Source organism: Nycticebus coucang, chromosome 4, assembly GCF_027406575.1.
Source record: "Nycticebus coucang isolate mNycCou1 chromosome 4, mNycCou1.pri, whole genome shotgun sequence".
NCBI classification, from domain to species: Eukaryota; Metazoa; Chordata; class Mammalia; order Primates; family Lorisidae; genus Nycticebus; species Nycticebus coucang.
This window is the reverse complement of record NC_069783.1, coordinates 43618174-43637555: the sequence shown is the minus strand read 5'-3', so window position 1 is coordinate 43637555 and position 19382 is coordinate 43618174. Positions and strand designations below refer to the sequence as shown.

The 19382-nt window shown below is 46.3% G+C and overlaps 1 pseudogene; it reads left to right on the top strand.

Annotated features, from left to right (window-relative positions):
• The first annotated feature begins 770 nt into the window (after positions 1 to 770).
• Positions 771 to 2141, top strand: LOC128584254 (splicing regulator SDE2-like; annotated as a pseudogene).
• Positions 2142 to 19382: the final 17241 nt, after the last annotated feature.

Genomic DNA, 19382 nt, shown 5'->3' with positions numbered 1-19382 from the left:
GCCTGGAAAAATTTATCCTGGATGCCTCTGAGGCTGCCTTGTGGATCAAGTGAGAGAGTAGATGTAAGAGTTCATTGTGTTCTCCCAGGTCTTCAAACAGGCACTCGCATTACCGTACTCCTTTCCCTCTCAGAGGTCCCCCCTTAGTAACCGATCGTGACTCTAACAACTGCATCTAACTCTTAGTGGATGGGTTTCCATTCCAGCCAGGGCTGATCTTCAGGTAAGCTGTTCTCTTAAGTTTTCTCTGACAGTATGATATAGGGGTATAGGATGGTGGTTAATGTAAGGCTTTCTGTTGTTCTCTTCAAGCCTGTGTGTGTGTGAGAGAGATGATGGGCATGGGTGTAGTCTTATTCAAGAGAGGCCTTCATTTTAAAGCCCTTCATTTTAAATGCCCCCCTCACATTTGTCTCTTACCCAAGGACTCCTCGTCTCTAGTGCCAACCCCAGCCACCCCATTCCTGGATAGCTCTAATCAGGTTCAGTTCTTCAGGGAGGCAGAGTTCCTCTTCTTTAGGCCCACCCTTGTTTTTGTTGGTAATAATAAAATAATGACAGCTCATTTTTTGTATAGAGCTACCCCACTTACAAACTGTTTCTCAATAATAAAATTGGTGCCAATGTGTTATTCACATTGCAAAATATAAGCAAATGACAAACAAAAAATGGCATTTATAAGGATTAAAATTGCTGACATATAAAGAGCTCTTACAAATCAATAAAAGATGTATCCCCTAGTGTTTCAGGAGTGTCAAGCTTGAGGTGAAATGGCGGAGGCTAAGGCTCTGGTCTGGATCCGCGGCCCGGGCTTTGGCTGCAAAGCGGTGAGGTGTGCCTCGGCTAGGTGCTCCGTCCAGGATTTTATCCTCCGATATTGCCAAGATCAGGATATTCCGGTGGAAATACTTCTTTGTGAAATGCAATGGAGCACTCATTAACACCTGTGATACGGTGCAGCATGGAGCTGTTTATAGTTTGGAACCCAGGCTTCTTGGGGAAAAAGGAGGTTTTGGACCTATGCTCCGAGCCCTTGGTGCTCAGATTGAGAAGACAACCAATAGTAAAGCTTGCCAGGATCTCAGTGGGAGGAGACTTAGAGATGTCAATCATGAAAAAGCAATGGCTGAATGGGTAAAACGACAAGCAGAACGAGAGGCTGAAAAGGAGCAGAGACGGCTGGAGCGACTGCGGCGGAAGCCTACAGAACCTAAGCGCTGCTTCGCTAGCCCCGACTACCAAAAGCAGTGCCATGAAATGGCCGAGCGTTTGGAGGACTCTGTCCTCTAAGGTATGCGGGCTGCCTCTAGCAAGACGGTATCCGTAGAAATCAGCAAGAACGTAAACGGCAACAGCCTACCAAAACAGCAGACAAAGGAGCCAGTGCGGGGGAAAGGCAAGGCTTATGGTTTGGTGCGGAAGGACTAGAGACTACAGTGGGGTCCGGTTCTGAGAGCTCGGATGATGACAGAGAAGCACCTAGTACCTCAGAAATGAGCATCCATGCTCTAAAAAATGTCAGTGATGGCGTCGAGATGGCAGCCAAATTTCCCAGTAGTTCTCAGAGGGTAGAAGTAGTGAACACAACCTTTGGATCACCAGAAAAACTACAAATTCCAGAGATGGCCTCTACAAAAGATATTTTAGAAGACTCATTTGCTGAACTGGGAGAGTTGGGAGAGACATCTACCAAGGAGCACATGGACAGCAAGAGGGTTTTACAGACAGAAGAGACCCAAGAGAGAAAGAAGGCAGATGGTGAAGAATCTATAGATGAGGGAGCAGTTGGGGCTGGACTGAAAAAGGATAAAGAGACAAAAGAAAGGACCGATGGGGAAACAGCTGGCAAGGTAGCACCTGGAGAAGATAGAGAGAAAGCTTCCGTTGCCAAACTGGAGGAAAGCCAGCCAGGAAACACAATTATTGGTAAGGAAACTATAGATTTGTTGGCATTCAGCTCTGTTGCAGAACTGGAGCTGCTGGGTTTTGAGAAGCTCAAGTGTGAACTGATGGCCCGTGGACTGAAATGTGGGGGAACTCTGCAGGAGCGGGCAGCAAGACTCTTCTCTGTCAGAGGAGTGGCAAAAGAACAGATTGACCCAGCTTTGTTTGCCAAGTCTTTGAAAGGGAAGAAGAAATGAATTCCATCAGAGCTGATTTCTTCTTTCCTTATACACCAGTATTTATAATCTGTATAATGTAGACCCTTAGCCTATATTCCTTTTGATTTTAAAAGCTAACTTTTTAATGATCTAATTCTAACTGTTCCATTTTTCGTTTAATAATTCATTTAAAGAATTAATGTGTCAAAAAAAAAGATGTATCCCCAAAGAAAAATGAACAAAGGACAATAATTAACAGTTTGCAAGAGAAGAACTATACTGATCTCATTACTTCTCTCTAGAAGGCAATCCCATTTTATGGATGAGGAAACTGAGATCACAAGAGGTTAAGTATCTAAAGTTGTACAACTAGCAATCATAGCAAGAATGTGTACACAGTTGGGTCCAGGACCCAGGCAGGGGTTATTATTACTTTCTTTTTATAGATGAGAACCCGAAGTTCTGTCCATTTACATTTGATCCCACACTGCCTAATGATGTGATTGGGAGTTTTTGACACCAGCTTTGCCAGCTCTTTTGCACCGGCCCTCCCCACCACATCACTTCTTGGCCAAAAGAGTGGTGGGTATAGGAATGGGGAACCGGAAGTGGGGCTTGGGGACGGTGAGGGCTTAGATGCTCAGGCAGACTGAAATGAGAAATGGTCAACTGTGGGTTTTGTCTCCCAGGAAGATGACTGCATCCTCCCAGCCCAGCCCTCTGATGCACAGCTGATACCCTGTGCTGTGCTTGTAACCCAGCCCCCAGCTGCCTTTGGCTTCCTGCTCACTGCTGCACCCGACATGGACACAGAGGATTCAGTGAAGTGTAATACAGCTTGATTTTTGCAGTCTGCAGAGCTGTGGTAGATACCTAATCTGGGGAGATCTCTGATTCCTTGACTCAGAAATTAGCATGTAAGTGAAGAAACCTAATAGCTAACCAGAAACAAAGTCTATAATAAGGTTTAATTGTTTCTATTTGTAATCTGAAATGACCTGGCTGGATTGCTGGGGCTTGGACTGGGGCCAGGCCCCTTTCTTTATTTAATATATGTTTGCTACCAGCTGCTGAGGGAGCCTTCCTGTCTGTATTATTAATATGATATAGGCCTTTGGTTTCCAGTATCATCTCTTTGGAATTTCTGTCTCAGATCCTGAGCAAATGAACATAATCCCCTGGCAGGAAAGGCGTTTTGGAGTCCTGGCATCAGGCGTAGAGCCTCTATGTAAGAGCCTCTGGGTTTCGTGTAAGGAATGCCAGATGTTGTCAGCATTGGCTTTCTTGGTCAGCAATTCTGTACTGGTAGAATCACCCACCTGCCCATACCCCACCACTGGGGTTTGAGTTTAAAATCTGGACATGGGTGAAGAAGGCCTTGGGGTGTTCTAATTGGAAGGGAACAGGCTGCTGGCTCATGAGGACTTACATAGCTACTCTCCCCAGACAGGAGATGCAGAGAAATTTTTTGAGAATCTCAGAATAGCTTTTGGATAACCAAAAAGGTTAGGGGTTTTGATTAGCAGGCCAAATCTCTATGCCAGGCGTCCTCAAACTGCGGCCCGTGGGCCACATGAAGCGGTGTGAATTGTATTTGTTCCCGTTTTGTTTTTCACTTCTAAATAAGATATGTGCAGTGTGCATAGGAATTTGTTCATAGTTGTTTTTTTTTTTAACTATAGTCCGGCCCTCCAACGGTCTGAGGGACTGTGAATTGGCTCCGTTTAAAAAGTTTGAGGACACCTGCTCTACGCTGTCAATGAGACCGCTGAACAACCTACTTTCCTAAACTGTGACACACACAGAACATACTCATTGCTGTTAATCCTGGGGAAAGTAGGCAGGGCTACCGCGCCTGGAGGGGGCTGCCGTTCTAAGGGTCAGCAGCGAGAGGATGTGTGGCTCGGTCCCCCTGAAACCCAGCAGGGCCTGCCAAGGATTGGGAAGCTCTGACAGGGGCACATGGAGTGGCCCAGCTCAAAGACTGCAAGGCCCCTATTTGTTGACTTAGCAATCAGCCCACAAACATTACTGAGCAACTCTCCTAAGTCAGGCCTCATGCTTGGTGCTGTGGATGCGGGAGGAACAAAAGCAGATACATGTTGCCCCTGACCTGGGGAACTGAAGGCCCAACCGAAGGAGGCAGACACACAAGTCAATGGTTTTGTCACTCACTAAGCGACCTTAGGTAAGTCCTTTTGATTCCTCTGAGCTTTACTTGTCTGCCAAATGCAAATAAACAGCATGTACCTTGTGGGGTCAGTGGGAGCATGGGATGAGGGAATATTTATTAAACAGCCCAGCACAGTGACCAGTTGGCAGGAAACACTTAATAAGCAGGAAAGCACTGGGTGTGTGAAAGGCGTGTAGGATATGATTAAATCATCAGCCCTCTCTCTCTCTTACTCTGCGTCACCTGAAGATATTTTGCAGAGGTTTCCCCAAAAGGGGTCTTCAAACAGTTGCATAGAATCCTTTGGGTAGGGTAGGAGGAAGTAGGAATTGAAGAGGGGAAGGAGGCTATTATTATATGTACTGATCATACTGTCCTATTCCTAGAAAATTCTAGGGAAAGTAGATAAGATTGCTTGTAGCTGGAGGCTACTCGTTCAGAGTCTCTGTGCTAGCGTAGGGTTAGGGAACCTATTTTTTTCTCCAAGTTTTCCAAGTGATTCTAATGCAGGACAGGTTTGAGAAACACTGGTATGGCTGGCAATTTGGGGGTGACATTCTTATCTCCATTCTATAGCCATGGGCCACAAGGGTGGGCCTCTGCCAGCCACGTGGGTTGTACTGATGGTTGTACCAACTATACCACGGCTCAGTGGACAAGGGATAGCCATCTGGCTAAAAGCTTGCCTTTAGCCTAGAATTCCTTACCGTAAAATCTGAAGTAAGGACCCAGAAATTCCAGTCATGACTAGACTTTTGAACAAAGGAGAAATATAAATTTAGGACTAATGTGTAGGCTTTTTTCTACTATGTGGATTGAGTTAACAAAGAGATAAGAATGAAGTCACTGGAGAGGAAGAGTGTTCCCTGGGTTCTCAGAAGCAGTGGTGAGAGGGAGGGGTAAGCTCCCTAGAAATCTTCAAGAACAGAAGTTTGATCGAGATATATACTTGTCTGACACGAGGGGCTAAGGCTATGAGCTCATGATTTCTTTCCTAGCTTTGGCCTTCTATCTTCTGATTCTAGCCCCTTCTCAGGCTCAGCTGCTCTGGCCCTTAGGTTCTGTGAGATCTGCACTTGTGCATTTCAGTTAGCTTGAGTTGGTTTCTGTTCTTTGAAACCAGAAAAGTTCTCCTTAATAAAGAAAAAATAAAAGAAAATATTTTATAAAGAAGACATGAGAGGTTGGAGCATAAGGTGATTGAACCAGCGGTTAAGTCCAGGGTCTTAAGTCCCATATCATCTCACTTAAACTAAGTTTTAGCATGGAATAGTCGCAAACTTGGCCTTGGAGCTTTTTATGATCTGCTCCTTATACCTGAGAAAGTGTTCTCTCAGCTTCACTCAGTTCTGCAACCTGGAACAATAATAATGATTTCTTACCTTTGTCTACATGCTTTCCTATTTACAGAGCCCACATCACATTTGCAGGGTACCACTGACACAATCCTTCCGTTTGCTCATTCCGTCACCTGCTGTGTCCTGAGCATTGCACTATGTACTTTTTAAAAAATTTGCCCTTTAGTTTATGAAAGGCTCCTGCAGAAACTTTACAATCAGGCATATTCCCCTGTATGCATGATAGCTCCAAAGAAAATGGGTTCAAATTAAGAGAGAAGGTAGATCCAATCAGCAATGGGGAAGAAACAGTGGTGGGAGGTAGGGGTAAGTGCCCTAGAAATCCTCAAAACAGAAGTTTAATCAAGATATATACTCATCTGACATGGGGGGATAAGGCCCTGACCTCATGAGTTCTTTCCCAGTCCTAGTCTTTTAGTTTCTAAGTGATAATGAGAAAGTCATTGTGCGTGAGTGAACACTCCCCAGTGCACTGATTCTGAGCCCTTGTTTACGCTACAGTTGCCCAATGTTAATTCCTGTTCTCACAAAGCCCTTTTCCTCATCCATAAAATGGGAATGATAACACTGCCAGTATATTCTTCAGAGTTCTTCAGGGAAGTAGAGCCGACAGGGTGTGTGGGCACCTGTGTATGTGTGTGCGTTATATGTAAGTAGGCTGAGAGTGAGATAGGGAAGGCAGAAGGATTTAAAGATGGTGATGTTGCTCGTGCCTGTAATCCTAGCAATCTGGGAGGTCAAGGAGGAGGGATTGCTTGAACTTGGGAGTTTGAGACCAGCCGGAGTAAAATCAAGAACCCATCTCTACTAAAAATAGAAAAACAAGGCCAGGTGTGGTGGCCCATGCCTATGGTGGCTCATCCTAGCACTCTGGGAGGCCAAGGTGGGTGGATTCTTTGAGCTCGAGAGTTTGAGATCAGCCTAAACAAGAGTGAAACTCCATCTCTAAAAATAGCAGGGCATTGCGATGGGCACCTGTAGTCCTAGCTACTTGGGAGGCTGAAACAAGAGATCATTTGAGCCCAAGAGTTTGAGGTTGCTGTGAGCTGTGATGCATGGCACTCTACCCAGAGTGACACCGTGAGAGTCTGTCAAAAAGGAAAGAAGGAAGGGAAGGAGGAGAAGGAAGGGAAGGAAAGGAAAAGAAAGATTTAAAAAATTGGCTCATGTGATTGTGGAGATCTAAGTCCAAAAACTTCAGGGTAGGCCAGCAGGCTGAAGAGTCAGGGAAGAATAACGGTCCAAGTCCAAAGGAAGTTTGATGCCATAACTCCTTTTTGCTCTGGAAGGTGACTCTTGATTCTATTAAGGACTTCGACTGATTAGATGAGGCCCACCACGGTATGGAGTGTAAACTGCTTTACTCAAAGCCCATTTTACTTGATTTAAATGTTAATTTCATCTAAAAAAACATCTTCACAGAAACATCCAGAATAATGTTTGACCAACTATTTGGGTACGATAGTCCAGCCAAGGTGACATATAACATTAACCATCACAGCTGGTTTCATACAACAGGCCTGAAGATTTAATTAGTTAGGAAATAAGAGAAGCATTTTGTAAACTGTGAACTGCTCTGTATAGCTAAGGCTGGTGAGGGAGTACTGTGGAGTGTTCTGGGCCTGGGGAGTTAAGGAGTCCCTGCCCCCTCTGCCCTTCCACCTGCTGTCTGAGCTGCCCCCTCTCGTGCACCCTGGCCCTGCAGGTGAGGGGTACTGGCGAGGTCCTGCAGTTGCCTGACACCGGATACTTCCTTCCTGCTTGGATTAGAGGCATACTGTCAATATCATGTCTGTGTTTACCAAATTAACAAATGGACTTCAAGTTAAACACTGGGTGATTTGTGAGACGGATTTTTAAAAAATGTGCCCAGGCTCAGAGGATCACTCACAGGTGATGGGCTGTTTGCCTTTTTTGGACTTCTGGCCTTTAACATCATGTCACTTTAAATTGCTTTTCATGGAAAGCTGCCTCCCTGCCATTCTTCAGCCTCGGGGCAGGCATTTCTATACACAGCTGGAGCTCCTACCTCAGTGTGGGGCAAAATTCTTTCTTCTGGGCCCAACAGAGACGAATGTCCTCCGTCAGTGGTTCCAGAATGGAAGAGAAAGTGTTGAAACACTTCGCTCCCTACCTGAGATTTCTACCAATGGGCAGAGTGGGGCTTCTAGCCGGTCATTTACAGCAGGCAAGATACTAGTGTCTTGTCTCAAAGTCCCATTTCCTTTTGTTGTTGGTGTCACGTCCACACCGGTGTGCCCAGTGATTGGACTGCTTCTTTGCCTTGGTTCCTGGAGAGCTGGCAGTAGGAAGGATGCCCACTCAGGTCAAGGCTACTCTGCTTCAGGGACCACGGTCTTAAATGCCTCTTAATGATGGGAGACACCTTAACCCCAAAGGGACAGGCCGCTCGAGAAGCAAGCCCTCACACGGACATAGTGATGAATATCTTCTGCAGATTTTCATATTGAACTTCATTATGTAGCCTATTGATTTTTAATGCTATTTATTTTGGAAAGTCATTGAAAGGAAAGGAAGGAGTGGGGTTTCAGCGCCTTCCCCACGTGCTCTTCTGCAGTTGTTTCTGTAAGGCAGCAAAGCAGCCTTTTGAAAAGTGAAAGACTTAGGTCAATTATTTTTCTTTCCTTGCCTTACTGGACAGCAAAGAGCTGGTTTAACTGAATTGACCAGTTGTTGGATGAATCAATCAATCAGCAAATATTTGTTTTGTGCACCCTGTGAGCAAGGCACTCACTGTTTGATTAAATTGTGTGATGAAACAGAACAAATAGACCTGTCTTCTGGGCCCCTTGTAGACAGTCAAACTGTGTGCAGCTAATTACCCTACCACCTCTAATTACAGATACACGCTCAGACCGAGAGCTTTCCTTGAACCAAAAGTTAATCCTGGAAATCTGGTAATGCAATTACTGTGCTTGTTTCAACAAGTGAGGGGGCGGTAGGGGAGAGAGAGAGAATATAAATATGCTCCGTTCACGCAGCCCCACAATGAGGGAGGGTTACAAAAAGACTTTTATACCCAAGGAATAATGGGGGTCTGTAATTGAGCATGGTTTGGTGTCTAAGAGTTGGCTTTGAAAGGGAGCTGGAACCAACTTTCCTAAGTGGCCTTTAATGTGTTCCCAAGGGTTTAGCTTTTTCATTAGCTTCGTTTTTAATTGATGTCACAACTCAACGTCAGGACCATATTTTAAGAAGGAGAAAAGAAAGAAAACACTCGGGAAACACACAAAACAACCAAAAAAGCTGAAACCACAAGAGTGAAGAACATGTCTTTCTTTTACACATCATCTTAGGACGAAGCAAACTGATCTGTCAGATAGGCTTGTCATATCCACATATTTTATAATCCAATCTGTTCAGGCAAGAATTTTAGCACTACCTGCCAACAGCAATCCTGAACTTTCCTTGACACTTTAAAGAGCACGTAATATGTTGGGGGGGAGTCAGGTTTTAAAGAGGCCTTAACCTTTTCGTTCAGCATCTAAGAGGCCTTTGGAGATGTGTATCACCGAAGAACGGGGCCCAGGGGAGGACCCGCCGTAGGCATAGGTGCTGGCCAGGATTGAGCTCTGACTCAATCAGTGGTGGCTATATTCACAGTCCCTCCCTGTGACCTCTTCCCCACCTGTGAGTCGGGATGAGCTTTTAACTTAACCCTCTTAGGAATGACCTCACTTGGAATACCATCCAAGTTGGTCCAGCACATGGAATGGCAGAGTTGCACAGTACTGTCTGATGATCTAATCCAGCCAGTGGTTCTCAGTCTTGGCTGCACATTGAAATCACCTGCAGTGCTTAAAAAAATATAAAAACTGATGTCTGGTCCTACCCAACTCTATTTAGACAGAATTCCTGGAACAGGCCCTGGCTATTGAGACTTTTTCTAAGTACTCAGGTGATTCTAATGTGATGTCAGAGCTTAGAACCATAGTCCCACCTCTTATTTTATAGATGAGGGAACTGAAGCCCCATGAGGGAGGGGACTGCCAGTGTCAGGGGCAGGCCTTTTATCCAGGAACAAGTCAACTTGGTTTTCTTTGTGATCATTGAGTACCTGGAGAGTTACCAGTCCTGCTCTGGGCATGATGGGGATACAAGAAGAACCCGAAGCCTGCCCCTCACCCCCAGGAGCGTATGGCCTCAGTGGGGTGCTATACACCCCGCACTAATGGATGCAGCAGTCAAAACCCTGGTGGGCAACATCCATCAAGAGCTGAGCTTCATAATATCAAATGCCAAATCCAGGCTCAGGTCTGGAAGAGTTGCTAACAACAGTGTTTGGAGTAGGGGGAAGCATTATGATAGTAAGGACACTGGCACCAGAGCTCAGCATGGGGAGATGTGACCCGTTAGGAAGAGAAGAGGGCACTTTTGAGGAAAAAGCCTGAGTGACAACTGGAGGTTGGAATGAGTGACATCCATGTCACTGCTTTTGTGGCCTTTACTGGTGAGAACTAGGAGTTGGGGGATTCAGGGCAGAGAAGCTGACCCTGCCAAGGGAGAAAATCCTGAGCACATTGCTCAAGGGTGTCTGCCTGCCCCATGGTTGGGGGACATCCCCAAGGTCAAAATTAAAAAGCACAAGAGATTCAGCATGAAGGTGTCTTTGGTGAGCACCATGTTCTGATTGGTTGGCACCCAAGTCATACCAATTGTTAAATATTCAAAATCTTTCCTGCGTCACGTCCTTGGGCAAAGGGTACCATGTACTTTGGAGGCATTATCTTGGGCCCCATACTTGGGGGAATCTTGTGCTGCTGAAGGAAGGAGGCAGCTGAACCTCAGTGACTGCTGGGGGGAGGTGACAGGGGCGTATTTAGAGGCAGGTGGGTGAAAAAGGACTTCAAGCCAATGATTAAAACAGAAAGTTCCATTTTCTCAACTATTCAGCCTGTGGTTGCCACTCCCCTCCTGCCAACATCTATAGCAGTGTGGGAGGCTCATGGGATTCGTAGGGTTTCTCCTTCCTTGTACACTCGTCAAGGCCACATAATCTCACTTTATGACCCCTTCCCTCCTCCTCTCTTCCCTAGGACCTCTGACATGGTTATCGTCTCCCTCCATTGATTCTGTGGATCGAACCTGCCTTTTATTGTGCTTTGTAGAAAAACAACCCCAGAGGACAGGGTCTTGGGCCAGCGTCATAGTCCAGGAAGTAGCTATTGGAAGGGAGAGGAGAGTGGGAGAGTGGGCCTTGGGTACCAGATGTCCTGTCCTTCAGAGTCATTTGGTCAGGGCCCTTTAGGAGCACATGGGCAGACAGGTGCTCCTCTGTGATCCACTCTTTGGCTATGCTGTACCCTTTCAAATCACATTTGTCAGTTTATTGTCATCTTCTCCAGTCACTTTCTAGGTGGATGTGGCTGCTAAGAAGCCTTTCCCATGCTCGAGAAGTAGGACCTACAATAGCACTTTGGAAAGCCTGTGGGATCCATGTCCTCTAAGCCCACTCCAAGGGTTTCCCTTCAGGAATCTGTCCTGGATTCCATTTTGCCCTTGACTCTAATCAGAAACCCCAAATTCCCCCCTGCCAAGAACCAGAGGTGAATATACTTAGGATGACCTGACCATCTCAGATTTGTCTTTATAAGAAAGAGTTTCTCTTCATTTGATCACATTCCATGTGCTTCAGCCCTACGAGTATATAGCTGAAAAATATTTTGAAATCATTTGATCCAGACTCTTCCTTTTATATCAGTGTAGATGAATGGCTAAGAAAGAAGGGTGTGGTGTCATTTTTACTGGGTTGACATCTTGGTGCCACCACTTTGAAGCTGCATGGCCTTGGGCATGTCACTTAAATTCTTTGAGCAGTAGTAATAGTAATCCTTGTTTCACAGAGTAGCCATGTTTAAAGAAGATAATCCATGTACTTAGAATGGAGCAGGACATAGAAATGCTAACTTTTTATTATTATACATAAGGAACTTGAGACCCTGGCCTATTTTGTAGACTTGCTGGAAACTGGATACTGGGAGCTGTTTTGTAACTTGTTATGTTAGTAAAGTAATTCCTAAACTGTTCATCAAAGTATCCGTAATCTTAGACAAGAGTAGAAACATAAACTCAAGAAATCTAGGGGTTTAGCTCCAATCCAATAAGAGTTAAACACTTTGGATTTTTGTGTTATCCTTAAAATACATCAAAACTTTGCATTGTATTTTTAAATATGTATTTGTTATGATATAGAAACAGTGGTTTCCCCTTAAGCCCTTTATCTGTATAAAATCAACTCTCCTGGACATGAGTGATGTTTGAGCATTGTATAGTGGACACAGCTGTGAGCAACTTGGGCACGAGGGACATGAGGTTAGCATGTGGAGCATCTTTAACAGCCAGGCCAGTGACGGTTTCCATGAAGGCTGGAGCTCCAGCTGTCTCGCAGGAAGCAGGAGAGAAGACATTATATGTAAGCAGCACCTCCTCCTGGGAGCGAGGCAGGCCCAGCCATCTGAGATGATGATAACTTCATCCCTGAAAGCTGGCGGCTTTTTGTTCTCAGCAGACCCAGAGGCCCCTCTGTGTGACTCTCTGGGCTCCAGACTGGGGGCTCTGGTCCTGCCATTCCTCAGGAGGCCACAGATCTGAAAGATGTAGCGTGACTTGGTGCCTCAAGGCTGGCTGTGTGCTGAAACAGAGTCGAGACAGACTGTCAACGTGGAAACCATGCGGTGACAGCTTCCTTCACCCTCCAGACCTGTCAGCTCATGGGGAACTGACAGGCCTCGACTAATAAGGTAAACAAAGCTTTAGAGCATGGAGAAGGAATGCTGGAATTCTTTCTGTAACGTCTCCCTATTCATAGCGTGTCTCACAGCTAATTCCTGGTCCAATGAAGGTAGCAATTCCTGGCTTTTAAGATCTCCCAGGGGTAGTGAGGAGAGAGGCCTGGAGGCCTAGAGGCCTAGAGGCTGAGCTTGGAGTCAGAGCCACAGTCTCATCGCGGGCAAGGCATCTGGTTCCTTCCTTGGACGTCCACGGCACACAAGGTTGCATCTTTGAGGATCAAGTCCAGACTCTCTATCCTGGTGGTGGACACCCAGTCACAGCCACTGTCCAGCTCTCTCCCTCCACTCTCACAGCACCCAGTGCTCCCATCCTTGCCCCTCTTTTTCATTCTGGAAGTTCTGCCCCGTTCTCTTTGTTGATGTAGACAGCTTCCAGGAAGAGCCCCCTGAGTCTCACCTCCTCAGAGGTCTAGCCAGTGCCGCCATTTGCCTCTGGAAAAGCTGCCAACTTTTCTGGATCAAATCCTGGGAGTTTCTGCCCCTACCTTGGGTATTTCTCCCTCCTGGGCCTCTTTCTTTTCCATCTTCCTACACTCCCCCTTGCGGGGCAGACTCCCTTTGCAGGGCAAGGATGGCAGTAAAGCAGTGTTTCTGTGCCATTACTTACAAAGACAAATGGCCTGTTAGCCTCATAGGGTGTAATTTAAAAGCCATTTGTCTAGTGGTGATAACTGGAAATGGACTTCCGCTCTGGGCCGGTATGACTTCCTCCAGGAGCTGGGGACCTGCTAATGGTGTATGGCTGCCCTGAGGACCAGTTGGCAGCGGCTGCTTCAGACTTACACACTGCTTCCATTGAAGGTGCACAGGAACAGGGAGCATGGCACTCTGAGGGGTCTGTGAACTAACACAGGGCTTCCGAGAAAAAGAGACAGCTTTCTCTCAAGCCAGGCAGCTGTTCTTGTTTGTCTTATGCACAGAGAGCACCAAGTACAGAAATCAGTTCAGAGGGGATCATGGCAATCTCATCCATCCTAACCCTTAAAATGTGGGAAGTTTGAACTCTCTGTGTCCTCTCTTTTAAACGTTTGTAGGCAAATTTGAGTTATCCAGATTTAGGGAACCTCAGAAGTAAAATTTCTCAGACAACTGAGGCTTTTTCCTTTAGGCAACAAAGCTTTTATTTTATCTCTTCAGGATGGACACTTTTTAAAAATACAATCACTTTGCCATTTCTTTAAAAGACTTGTTGCAGAGATGTTAAAGTTCCTTGTTGACACTGGGCTATTATGTTGCATGTCAGTTTTAAAGATTTTGTCTTCTCTTTTTGCTATTCCTTTGGTCGGTGGATGCTGTTTTATAATTATATCACCTCATCTATCTTGGTATTTCAGATGTATTTACTCTTTATTTGGCTGGAAAAAAAAAACTGATGGAAACCTTCTAAATGGTGAAATGAATTATAGTGTATTTACTCAGTGGGCTACTCTGTGGCCTTTGGAAATGACATAGAAGACTATTAATATAGAAATTGGAATATTGGAAAGAAGTTTGTGCTGTATCACTCAGCAATGCAAGTAGGTTGGTAGACAGTACCTACCTCAGGGTGGTCCCCAGGCCTGGGAAATGCTGGTGAGCTCTGATTCTAGACTGCTCAAATCTATGAATGAAGTTGGCAAAGCCACCTACCAGGTGCCATACACTATTTGAGGAACTTTTATACTTTATCTCTGTGAATCTTGATAATCACTCTCTGAGGTTATCCTTGCTCAATAAAGGAAGAAGCTAAAGCTAAGAGAAGTTGCATAATTTGCTCAGGAACGCACAGTTGACAGAAGGCAGGGCTAGGGTTTGAATAACAATGTAACTGACTCCATAGCCCCTGTTCTTTCCCCTACACTAAACCCGTGATCCACTGACTCAGTGAAGCTGCATGAGGCCCAAGTGACCATGAAGCCTTGGTGAATGCAGCAATATGTGCATATTGCTCACCCCTCTGGGGTTGGCTGCAAGTTGGCCAGGCACTTTGGCTGCGCTTGGCTGGTCTAACTCCCAGGTCTGCTGGAGGCTAGCTATTGGCTGATCCAGGCTGGCCTCATCTGGGGTAATGGGGTGACAGTCTCAGATCTGCTCCACAAGTCTCTCATCCTTCAACAGCCTAACCTGGCAATGGCACAAGGGGAGGAGAGCAAGAAGAATTGCACAGGCCCCCGGAGGCCCAGGCTGGGAACTGGCACACTTGCTATTTTTATTGGCCAGACTAAGTCACATGACTGAACTCAGCATGGGTGGGGAAAGGATCTGCAAAATTATGTGGCAAAAGTTGTGGATATAGGAAAGAGTGAAGAACTGGGGCCATTAAAGCATTTAGCCACGTATCACAAGGTGCCTATTCAAGCAGGTGTTCTGAGGGCATTGTCAGGGCATTCACCTTACCTTTCCAAGGTCCTGGTGAAGTTATATGTGGGGACAGTATGGGGACAGGATAGTCAGGTGAGGGGAGAGGCTGATATGTGTTTAATCAGAATAACACCATTCTACGGCATATTTTGGCTGTGTTAAAGGGGAAATTGTTTCAGCCTTGAATTTGTTAGCTGCTGACTAAATAAAAGTTAATGTTTATATACTGTGGTGCTTCTCAGTGCCTTTGAGATCTCATTGTGCATCGTGAATACATACACATGGAGGGAAAATGGGAATCACAGCTAAATGTACTTTTATTTACAAAATACTCACTACGAAATTTTGCAAAATATTTACAAAATAAATCTCTACTTGCTATATAAATGTAAAAATATTTTTAAAATAAATATAATATAAAATATAGTATGAGCTTGTTATTTTTTCCCTATGTATGGCGACCTAAGGGACACCCTATATATGGGGGTGTTGTATTTATTTCCCAAACTACTTTGGCATGAGATTCCTTTTATACAGGCTATTAACACTGCTTAGAAAAAATATTCTGGAAAGTCCCAGTTGGGAAGCACTGGATTAGATGATTTTGAAGGTGGCATTTTGTAACACGAGATGCATTCCGGGACTATTGAGAGGGTTTTTGTTGTTGTGTTGTTGTTGTTCTCTGTCCCTGCACTAAATGGACCCAGCTTTGTGATCTAGAAAGAAAGCAGGCAGCAGACCTGTTTCCACAGCCCTTGCTTGGCCGTCAGCTGGAAATACATTACTGTTGTCCGTCCTTCTCACTGCCGGACTTGGCCTCTTAGATGCCATGTCTGGGCACGAGACTGAAGGACTTGCATCTTATGACATTACAAGGCATGAGCTTTGAGCAGACAGTGGTCTCTTGGTATCCACAGGTTCCAGGACTCTCTGCAGATATCAAAATCCAGGAGCGCTCAAGCCCTTGACACAAAATGGCACAGTATTCGCATATTATACTACACACATCCTCCCATATACTTTAAATCATCTGCAGATTACATACAACATCTAGTATAATGTACACGTGGTGTGAATAGTTGTTACACTGCATTGTTTAGGGAATACTGACAAGAAAAACAGTCTGTACTGTTCATTATAGATGCAACCTCCCCCCATGTATCTTCAGTCTGCAGTTGGTTAAATCCACAGGTGTGGACTCCATGGATACAGAGGCCAACTGTGTTTGCTCCTCAGGTATCCTTGTCACTGTCAAATGGGCATTATTAGAGGTCTGTGTGCTTGAGCTTCCCACAAGTCTTTCTTTCAGATAACTGCCCTGATATGCATACAGTGGCAGGAGGGAAGGTAGCTCAATTAAGAGGGAACTGTCAGGCACTGCAGGAACTTGTGCTGGAATGCAGTCACCCTCGTGAATGATAAGCAATGGTTTCTGTCTACTGGGGAAGTGGAACCGCAAGATTTCTATGTCAATCTTTGTTAACTTGATCCAAAGCCTTGTATGTATATGAAAATATCAAAACAAAATGAAACAGGAAACAAGCTATAACTCAGGCTTTTCACAGAGTGGTTTGACTGAGCTAAGAAGAGTTTTGTTGTTCATGCTGATTGCTGTCTGGTGACCGAGCATTGTGGTCCCTTACGCTGCCTCGTGTGTCTTCTGACCTAACCTGCCCACTCGTCTGGGACCCTTGTCCAGGCAGGACTGAGAGGTGACAATGCTGCTTTGGCTCACTTCTGCTTCCCACCTGGGAGGACAGGACCTTGGCCTTGTTCTGCCCACCTGAGTTCCTTGGAGCACATGTCTGGATCTCAGACTTAGACCCTGGGGTCTAGATAGACAGGCCACCCAACCTGGCAGGAGTCTAGCAGAGACTAGGGTGGGGCCCTGTAACAAACAACATCAGACACTGACTCTTAATTTCCTCTGGAGGCCCAACAAATCTGACTGCCACTGTCCTGAGCCGGAAAGAACCGCACAGCACCTCTCAGTGATCTTTGTGTCTTCTGTGGGCACAGCACTGAGACTCAAACACCGCGTGCATGAAGGTGTGTGAACTAGAGCTCTTTGGAAGTTTGGGTTCATTTACATAACACATTTCTCAGGTGCATATGAGTTATGCATGAGCCTGTGTTGTTAAGGGTTTGAAATTAAATTTGAACATGATGATTTTTTTCTTACTCCTCACTTCTATTTCCTTCTCTAGTTCATGAGAGACTTCAGAAGCAATGTGGCCTATTTTCTTGACATTGGACCCCTGATTTTTACTCTAGAGAGGAGGGGAGTGCCTAGAAGCCCAGGTGGAGAGAGACACCTTGCCTGGGTAGCTTAATGAGCCAGTAGAGGATTTATGAGTAAACCCAGGATTCCCTGCCCCAGGAGCCCTTCCTCCCCTCTTCATCCTCATGTCTTTGCTTGGAAATCTCATTGACAGGTGCACAGGGCATCCCTAACTTAGCTGGTACTTAGGCTTCTGAGAGCCTCTCTCAGAATTCCATGCAGAAGAGCCTCTACTCAGGCGTCCTCAAACTTTTTAAACAGGGAGCCAATTCACTGTCCCTTAGACTGTTGGAGGGCCGGACTATAGATTAAAAAAAAAAAAAAACTATGAACAAATTCCTATGCACACTGCACATATCTTATTTTGAAGTAAAAAGACAAAACAGGAACAAATACAATCACACCGCCTCATGTGGCACGCAGGCCACAAGTTTGAGGACCCCTGCCCTACGTTGATGAATTTGCTAATTAGTGCTCTCCAAAGCTGACAGGGATTCTCTAGTGCTCAGCAGAAGGTGTGAGTTGAAGAAGCAGGAATTTAAGGACTACCAAGCCCAGAACTCTAATTAGTTCTCCTCAGGGTGTGTCCTGAGGGATTTGATTCTTCCCTCCCTCTGCTGCATCCTGTCCCTGTGTGTCATGACCTGAGCCAAAGGCAAGTTCAGTTCCCACAGGTGCAGAGTGCTCTCCTAAATGAAGGAGAAAAGTGATGAGAAACGATCCTACCTGCTCTTGCTCCTCCAAACAGGAAGCAAGTGGGATAGATTGACTTGATAGGGAGCTATCAGACTGTGCTCAGCTCACACTGGGACTCTTATCACTGCCAGTCATCAGCGCTCTGGCGAGCTCATGAATAATGCATTTCCCAGCGATTTCCTTCCTTATTTGCTAGCTCAAGGCAATATTGACAGAAAAAGAGTCTGCGAAGCCGGTGTTGTGGTAACATTTATTAAAAATTATTTGGAGACAGAACACACATATTTTTATCTCTACATATGTATGGTGGTGACTGTTGTCTGGATGATGACATTTGTTTCAGAGGCCATGACAGTTATTCAGCAATGCTTTTCAAATCAAAGGCTGGTTCACGTTGGAGTCCCCAGTTAGGTAGACACAGCTGTGTGGTATGGGGAAGCAGGGCCACAGGCAGGTGGGACGTGCCCTGGAAGGAGGAGGGAGACCAGGAGGGGGCGGAGGTCACTGGGAGGAGGACTGGAAGCTGGTGACAGGAAGCTCTTAGTGAGGACTCAGAGAGGAACCTGGCCAACAGAGGTCACCCTAAAGAAGGCTTCTCCTCAGTGAAGAAGCAGAGGTGCAAATCATGAAACAGAGGCCGTGTGTACGGGGCCTTCTTTCTTCACAGGTTTGGGGTGAAGATGAGGCTTGAGAGCTACCACTATGGCTGGAAGAGACAGCGGAGTGAAGACTCTTTGGGAGACCACTGACTTTTTGAGGAGTTCCAAGAATACGCCATATGTGAGAGCATCTTCCAGGCAGCAGGGGGCCGTATGGATGGAAGAGCTGGGGTCCCGGCCGACTGTCAGGAGTTGGTGGCAGTGGGTAGGGCAGACAGAAGCCCTGCCCGCCTGCTGCAGGGTGCCCGGCGCCCTCCCCAGAACCTCACAATGACAGCTTCTCCCCCTCCCTCTCTTTGACCTGGGTCCACGGACTGGAGACTCAAGACCTGAGAGAGGAAAGACGCTGTCGGGTGCTGAAGGAGACTTCTCTCCTGTTACCCCTTTCACTGCCAAGCAGGCAGCTGCCACTTGCTGCACTTTCTTGAGATTTCAGAGGAAAAGGCCACGGTGGTGAGGGGAGGGCCAAGGGGGGCGGATGTGTGCTGTGGAAGGGGAATTGAGTTTCCCTGAAGAGGGCTCTCCTCTTGGAATCCTTGAAAGCTGGTGTGACAATATAATTAAGTGGGAGGCCAGGACAGCCTGACACCTACTCAAAGCGCCTCTGGCTCGCCCGAGGAGGTGGGTGGGTGAGCAGGGCGGGGCATCAGGCCTGTCTCGGGCACAGTAATTCCAGGTGTGCGCTTCCCTCTGTCAGTCCCTGACAGTCGTAAATGAAGTCGGCAGAGCCTCGGCGCCAGGCGCTTCAGGGGGTGAGGATGCCAGCCACTCAGAGCCCACTCGCAGCTCTGTGCCCCTTGGAAGTTTCAGGGGCACAGAGCCACCCCTGGGAACTTCTGACACCTCAGCCCCTCCTGGACTCTTTTTGCCCCTCCTTAGCCTAATGATCACCAACACTGGTCAGCCCCTTTGCCTCACTCACGTGTCTGCGCCACATTCGCCCCTCAGATATGGAGACTGT